Below are 7,235 nucleotides of genomic sequence, written 5' to 3'. Positions count from 1 at the left end.
GGAATTTTTATAAAAAACTAGACTAATTGGCAAAACAAAATTTTTGAAAAGAGTTGGCCCCTGTGGGGTGATTTTCCAAAAGAATGATAGTTGAAATTGCTGACAAGAGGGCAAAATCTGAGATGAAATTTATTGAAAATTATCCAGATTGTTTTCCTGAGAAAATATTTTGAAATTCAGTGTCCTGAGGGTAAAATGGGAAGAATTGATAATTTTGAAGACCCAGGGTTTTGAAATTGATTTTAAAAAGAGTTGAAATTCAAATATGGATTGAAAATTTTGAAATTGAGAGTTCTGGACCTCGAAATGACATGCTGTGCGGTGAAGTGATATGAAATGCTCACGCAATGATATGCAATGACATGTCTTATGAAATGTAGTCCTGAACTAGGGTTTGGAGATTTCCGTCTCCTGTCTGGAATGGAATTTTGGGCATCTGAGCTAAAATAGAGAAATTCTGAGAGTTATAGATGCAATTTGGACTTTTGCAAGTCTCAAGCTCAGAAAATGATCATTTTGCCCTCCCATGGTCTGAAAGGATGAATGATGATGCTGGGTGGAAATGTCGGGGAGGTGAGTGAAAATTTAGGGTGTTTACACTCGTCTGCTGAGGAAAGGTTGCTCTAGAATATACTTGAGAGGATTGAGTTTGGACAAGATTTTGACTTCAGATGCTAGCAGGTAGTGTCTTAACTTCTGACACATCCATACCAGAGCTAGGCAGGTCTTCTCTATTTGAGAGTATTTCTTTTTATAGTCTATGAAAGTCTTACTCATATAATAAATGGTGTGCTCTATCAGGATGCCTTCTTTGTACTATGCCAAGAATCCGCCGCATGTGACTTGATTGACTGAGATATATAACAAAAGGGGTTTTCCCAGTTCTGGCGGCTTCAGGATGGGAGGATTGAGAAGATATTTCTTAATGCGATCGAACGATTGCTGACACTCTGGTCCCCATTCGAATTTCACTCCTTTTCAGAGCAAGTGATTGAAAGGTTCGCACCTTAATGCCAAGTTGGAAATAAATCGCCGGATTGATTACATGCGTCCCTGAAGGCTACACAATTCTTTGAGATTTTTCGGGGGTGGCATATCAATGATAGCCTTTGCTTTGGCTGGGTCAACTTCAATTCCCTTTTTGCTGACCAGAAAACCCAACAATTTTCCTGATTCAACTCCAAAGACACACTTTTGCGGGTTAAGCCTTAACTTATAAAGAATGAGTCGCTTAAACACCTGGTCAAGAGCTTTGAGGTGATCTTCTTCCTCTTTGGATTTCACGAGGATATCGTCAACATACACATCCATGATTTTGCGCATCTGATCGTGAAAGATAACGGTCATTGCTCGTTGATACGTTGCTTCTGCATTCTTGAGCCCAAAAGGCATAACTGTATAGCAGAAAGTGCCCCAAGGCGTAGTGAATGAAGTTTTTTATTGTTCGTAAGACCCGCAATTTTTCAGAAAATATCTGAATAAAATTCATGAGGCATTTACCAGTAAAAATAACATTTTTTCTCAGAATGCGAAATGAATCAAGTTCTGTGAGCCAGTTATACTTAGGATATTCGTCGATTCGCGAATATATGCTCAAACACTCTGGAAGCCATAACTTTCTTAGTTACGTCAATACGAAGGGAATGGCGTACTCAGAATTTTTCAGAAAAAAATCACCGAAAACCCAAAATTTTTGCGGGACCCACGAAAATATTGGTGGGACCCACAGAAATATTCCTCAGAAAATATCTGGTGGGACCCACAAAAATATCCCATGGAATATCCAAGTGGGCCCCACACCAAGGAATCTCTGGGTATTAAAAAGAAGCCAAGGGCAAACTGGTAAAGGGGAAACTTGGGGCCCAAGTTTCATTTTCTATAAATAGAGGCCCTCCCCCTTTAGAAAAATCGTCTCCCCCCCCCCTTACTAGCCTTCTCTATCTCTCTCCTACTTCCTAAAACCTCCCATACCTAGCCCAGTAGGTCTGAGCCTACCAGACTTAGCCTGAGCCTGCTTGACCTGGTCTGAGCCTGCCTGACCTGGTCCTAGCTCACCTGACCTAGGTCTGAACCTACCTGACCTAAGTCTAAACCCAGTTGACTTGACTTGAACCTGGTTTGGTTCAAAGTCAAAGTCCAAGTCCTTTTTCGTTCGAAGTTCGAAGTTGATCCTTTTTTAAGTTGAGCCTCGTTGGAAGCATCGAAGCGTTCCGGAGCCGTTTCTTCCACGATTTGAAGTAAGTTCGCTTCGTTGATCCATCTCTCTCAAGTATTTGATTGTTTGTATATAGCATATACTTTCTGAAGTAGTATCTTGCTTTAGTTCTTGATTGAGCCCTTTTTGGACATTTCGGTGTTCACCTGCTTGTCTCGTAACTATCGTCGGATATATCTATGTTCAAATACGCAGTATATGCATTTTAAAAATGGTATCTTGCCTTAGTTCTTGTTTGAGCCCTTCAGAACACTTCGGTGTTCACCCACTCGCCTCGTAACTATCGTTGGATGCGGATCTAGGTGTATATCTGCTGATTCTGCCGACGCATCCTATATCGCACATGCTATGTAATTTACCTTTGTCGTCGCATCGTATGATGCCAAGGCTCATATTTTCTGCAATTTACGATTTCTGCACTTCCGATTATGCATTTACTTATGCCGCCGCGTCGTATGATGCCAAGGCTCCTGCTTTCTGCAATGTATTTACTTACGTTGTCGTGTTGAATGACACCAAGGCTCCTGCTTATACTAAAAATACGGCGCATAAATGAGCGTTCAAATGGAGATCAACTCCAAATCGCCAATGTGATTCCCTAACCGCTCCTCGTTCAAGATTCTGCTTGACGAATGAAGCCCCTATTGGAAAGGCTTCGCTTTTTGGCAAAATGCTCTTTACGTAAAGACTAAGTCAATTACGTATGGTCTGGCTATAACCCAGGGTTTCTGCAACCTTGATGGATGCAAAGTACGCATAACAGTGCGCGTCCATTTCCCGAGTTAAGCATAGCAATTTCCCGCCAAAGAGGGGAGATGTCGCTGAAATGGATAAAAGAAACGCACACTTTCTTCGTAAAAGAGAGGAAGTGCTGCTGAAAATTCTGGAGAAGCTAAGAATAGCTCAGAAAGAACGTAGCAGGATACTCTGACATATAGCAGAGTGCTACCCAGTTCATGGAGTGCCTTCTATATCGTAGAAGGGTTCGTCGCACCGCTGCCGATAGAGCAGGGGAGGTGCTGACGAAATGGTTGACAGAAGAGCTGTCAGAACCAATGGAACGGCATAATGATGTTCGTTGATGGAACGATGCTAGAACGGCTCGTATCCATGTGCCTCCAAGGTCACCTTGCTCGTAAGGGCCGCTGAGCCAGAGTAGAGGTTGCGCCTTGACTAGGTTTGAACTCGTTGCGTAAAAATATGCCGAGCAGCCGATCTATTTAGATAGAGTCATATGCATGCTCATTAAGAACGGTTACGCAACCAGACTCGTAAGGATTGAAGAGCCAGAGTGTGTTGTTTCCACCCAAAAGAGGTGTGATGCTCACGGTGGCAGTAGTGCCAAGAGCGGTGTTCTGCATGCATATGAATAAGACTTAAGGTCGCACATACCCCGTGGTTGAAAATCGTGTTAGGGTTACCCCTCAGTAATGACTGTGTTGGGGCAGACTGAATGGGGTCAGGTACATACTCCCGTAGTGCTAAGGCACGGGAAATGACATGCATATTCTGTCCAAGTAATTGTGAGACTGGCAGACCCCTTCAAGAATTATGCTCACTGCGGAATGACAGTGATGGTACAATCTTGAGTGACATGTATTTTACTTTGGACCTGATAGAGTCCACGATGGCCTCAGTCACTCGTGGGTTTTGGGGTCGTGGTTATCCTTAAGATCTAAGGATTGAACCCAACTACTGCAAGTAGAGGATGCATCCGAATATGGGCCTAGTAGGGTTCTCCCAGTTGAAACACACTGCCCTACTATGGATAGGGTCAACAGGCCTCTGGGGTATCTAAAATATATAGAATAATCAACCCCCAGAACGTCGCATTGATGCCCGGACACTGCTTCGGCCGCGTACCAAGGGTGAAAGAGGTTAAATATCGAAACAATGCATTAGCTTAGGTACAACGATGCTTGAATGTATGAGTGAATGGACGTGTTGAGTCAGTCCTGTATAACCTTTGTGAATGTGTCATGTTTGGTATACGACTGGACCGACTGGGCAAAGACCCGTGTTGTATCCACACGACTAAGCGAAGCTCGAGGAGCTATCCTTAGATGCGTGGGATACGGATGTGCCAAGTATGAAGACTTGAGCTAGACATCCCTTTGAGACTCAGAAAAGGTCATGGCTAAGTCCTGGAGACTTAAGCGGTTATCCAAATCACAGCCCCGAAAAGGCTTGCTCTAAGTCATGAGGACTCGAGCGGATGTTCAACTCATAGCCTTGAGGAGACTCTTGTAATATACGCTAAGTCTTGGAGGCTTGAGCGTCGCTATTACGAACTGTGACCCTGTGTGGTCAAACACATTGCTTGAGTTGAATGGGCGCATGATTGCTTGCTTACCAGACCATCAGTGGTTCTGACCCCGTTTAATGGGGATTTCAGGTGTTGGATCTGCGTGGCGATATGCAGAGCAAGGCGGCATCGAGTTCTAGGGTTTCTCTAGATAGAGTTGTAATTCTTCCTTTTATTGAACCTATTCTTCTTTTCCAAGCAGTAATGTTGTAATAAACATGTGGTTGTCGATAAAATGGAACACTTCGGTGGTCAATGAGTTGCTTGGCCACATACCTGCAACGTGCTCAGAGTTTTCTAAAACTGACGACTCATTATCGTCTTATTCCGTTACAAAAAGCTTTTCTAAGTTTCGCTACAAAGAAAAAAAAAGAAATTCATGAAAATTTTTACTTAGTTTTGTTTTGGAAATCCGGGGCATTACAAAATTGGTATCAAAGCATGTGTCTGAGAAACCTGGTTCAAGATCCGTCATGTCACGATATCGCACTGTAAGTATATGTTTTTATACTTTTGTTCTGATCTAGGTGCATCTTTGTATAGATGGCAACTCATGACTCGCGCGATTATTGCTATCATTGCAAGTTCATGCACGATGAGTGGATATGCCCGCATGAAGTCCAAGACTGCCAATACTGTGGCAAAAATGGGCATTCTGCCAACGAATGCCAAAGGAAATATACCACCAATATGGGTCGGCGGGCATCAAAGGGTCTCAAGGATGAGACTTCGCGTGTCAGTGGACCGCATCACTCTAGTGTTGGGAACAACCATACCCCAACATCTTCTTATGGATTACCAAGGCTGAGGGACTTTGATTTGAACTTTCCTGCGGAAGTCTATCACTCGCCAAGCTACAATCTGGCATCACATACGCTGATCTTAAATGGCAGGAACGAAAGAGGGGATTTGTAAACACCCCAAATTTTCCACATTCATTCTCAAACAACCCTCCTCGTGCAGTGCCAACCCTGTTAGGTTAGTGTAGGAGTCAAACCCTGAGTTAGTTTTAGAAAATTACCATTTTACCCATTTTCATTAGGAAAATTACCATTTTACCCGTAGGTCATCCCGAACCTCAGTCAGTCAGAGTCAACTAAGCTCATTGGTTAGTTCAGAACATTTAGAATATCAGTCATTTCAAATTCATTTGATCTCACAGTGAGAAAGTCATTTTCATTTCTGATCATTCCTGCCAAAATGGGATCATTTCCTCAGAAATGAGCTCATTTCTTGCTCAAATCCAAGCCAATTGTCTCTGAGTCAGTCATTCATAGTCAGCCATACTCCCCAGAGTCTAACTTGAGCTCACCAGAAGTTCAAGCGCTCCAGTTTCAGTTCAAAACCATTTTTTTAAGTGTCCAAGAGCCCATTTTAGTCCATTTCAGCTCTTTCAGCTGAAATTGAGTTGAGTTCAGCCAATTATGCTAGTGTTTGAGCTTCGATTTTAGTTTATGTCAGTATTATTGACCTTTTTTTTAGCTCAAAGCCAGCTCAAGTTCGTAATTCACTCCACCCCAGTAACCATTCTGTACCATTTCTCTAAAAATGGTAGCTTTTCTTGAAAATTCAGTCAGAAAGGTCAGTTGAGTATGTGCCTGGTCAGTTCATTTGAGTTCTAAAACTCAGCTCAATCCAACTCATTTCAGTTCAATCCAGCTCGAACCCCAATTTTCAGTGTCACTCTGACCCAATAGAGTTCCGAAAACCATTTCTTGAGCTATTTTGCAAATTTTATCAATTTTAATGCTTTTTAAACTGATACAAGTGTCAATCGGGGTCTGACATCCAAAATTCTTTATTCAAGGTTAGCATTTTGCATAGCATTTCATGTCATTTCTCATCATTTCATATCATTTCTCAGCATTTCATAACATTTCACCACATTTCATTTCATTCTCGAAGTCCAGAACTCCAGTTTTATAAATTTCAATCCAGATCAAGTTTCAAAAGCTTTCAGAAATCAATTTCAAACCCCGGGTTTTCCAAAATTGGCATTTTTACCCCCGGGAGTCTAAATTTGGAAATATTTTCTCAAGAAAAATAATCTGGATTTATTTCAAACTCAAAATTTTCAAATTCTACACTGGATTTGCTTCGCAACGAGCTATTAAACTTCAAAATCTGAGCTCGTTTAAAAAACTGCCAAAAATAGCTCGTTTCGTTTGGAAATATTTTCTCGAGAAAAACAATCTGGATTTCTTTTAAAAGCAAATTTTCAAATTCTACACTCGATTTGCTTTGCAACGGGGTATTGAACTTCAAAATCTGAGCTTGTTTCAAAAACTGCCAAAAATAGCTCGTTTCATCTGGAATTTTTTTGAAAAGACTATTTTACCTCTTTAATCGTCAAAATGAATTTCAAAAGTGGAATTTGGACCCACTCTGAGATGTCCCATTCATTTGCATTTTCTTGTTTTAATTTATAAGAAAAAAATTTATCTTTTTCTTTATTTTTTTTGGTTTGTTTTATTTTATGTATTTTAATTATTTTATTCTTCCTAAGGTGGGACCCACAAGGGGGTCATCCAAACCTCCAGCCCATTTCCTTTCTTTCTTTCTCCATTTTCTTTTTTTATATTTTTTTATTTTTATTTTATTTTCTTTTTTATTTCTTTTCTTTCTTTTTTTCTTCCTTTTTCTTTCTTTCTTTCTTTCCTCCTTTCTTTCCTCTCCCTCCATTCACGTATAGTCTTTTCAGCCCCTCCTTCTTCT

The sequence above is a fragment of the Nuphar pumila genome, chromosome 8 (genome assembly GCF_984573655.1).
Source record: "Nuphar pumila chromosome 8, dmNupPumi1.hap1.1, whole genome shotgun sequence".
Classification (NCBI taxonomy): Eukaryota; Viridiplantae; Streptophyta; class Magnoliopsida; order Nymphaeales; family Nymphaeaceae; genus Nuphar; species Nuphar pumila.
Note: the sequence above shows the minus strand (reverse complement) of the source record.